Genomic DNA, 1,414 nt, shown 5'->3' with positions numbered 1-1,414 from the left:
AGTTTTATGGTCGTCATTATGATTTCGTGGGTCATTATGGTGTATCCATCTGCACCATAAAAACTGATTTGTTCAACGTGTCATAGTTTTCCTTTGCCCTTTGGTCTACCCTAAATAGGGTTTGCCAATGGGACTATTTTACTGTGATAGTGTAAGATAAAAAAAACGAGCTAAGACTATTAGGTTTAAAGTTCAAAGTATTCATTGTACCAATCATGTGTTCACAGGGGCAGTGACACAACAATATTTATGTAGAAGTTTACTTGAAATTTATATGAAGGCTGGATCCACACGAATTTCGCAATTACTGTCACAAATTTAGATGAAAATGTTTTTTTTACATATAAAGAAATACAGTTTAGAGAATTTAGCAAGTAATATATTACAGTGTATATTGCATTGTCAGACAGTGAGACTAAGGGAGTAGAGAAACTACTGACTGAACATTATCCAGCATATGGGTGCTTACAGGCAACTGTTTTGCTGTACCTGTGTATGTTGTTATGGGGCCAACTGCAGCCTGCTTAATGTTGTTTTGGGGCCAACTACAGCCTACCTAATGTTGTTCCAGGTAGCAGTGTATTTGTATCTCTTATGAAATATGTAGAACTAACTATAACTTGTTGTACAATGTATCTTTGTGGAAACAATTATATTTTATACGGTTGGAGCAGCATACCGTTCCTATTCCATAGTCCTGAATAAACTTGTTCATGCAATTCAAGGAAAAGATGTTGACATTTTGTGTGTATGTGTGTGTGTGTGTTGAGGGGGGGTAAAATGTCAAAAATTCAGAGGTTAATGCAGGTATAATTTATGATGGCTCTGTTATATGTTCTTTGTCCTTTATAGCCCTTGGCTATGCCTAAAGCCATTACAGGGTACCTGCCTTGAATGATTTAAGCACAGACCAATGTCATCTCAAGGGCTGAGGGGCTGGGATTTTATGTTGAGTCAGAAAATTTTCTCCATGCAAGCATAATAACAATTATTTTTCTCAACAGCAGCTAGAGTTAACAGTTTTATTTGAAAATCTACATTGTTAAGGAATGGGAGATATATTGAATCATTTTTTTTTCAGTCACAATTCAATTTTTTATTCTTTTATCAAAAAATGCCAGCCACAGAATATGGGTCATATCCGATAAATGGGTTGCGATTCTGGGCCATATTCCATAAATGGGAGGGAATTTTTCCGACTTCAGAGCCAGCTCCCATTTTAGAGATTAAATTTGTCCCATATTCTGTTTATGGGATTTGCTGCTGGGCTGTGCTAAATATCACAAACTGTTTCTTGCAAATATGATTGTGAAAACATTGTAAGAATGTGAAATCAATATGTAATACAAATAGGAGTCATAGTAAATAAGAAAATAATCTTTGTTAACTGGCATGACAACAAAACTAAAACAGA

Source organism: Perna viridis, chromosome 14, assembly GCF_037379345.1.
Source record: "Perna viridis isolate PV_CMFRI_1.1 ecotype Kerala chromosome 14, ASM3737934v1, whole genome shotgun sequence".
Lineage (NCBI taxonomy): Eukaryota > Metazoa > Mollusca > Bivalvia > Mytilida > Mytilidae > Perna > Perna viridis.
Note: the sequence above shows the minus strand (reverse complement) of the source record.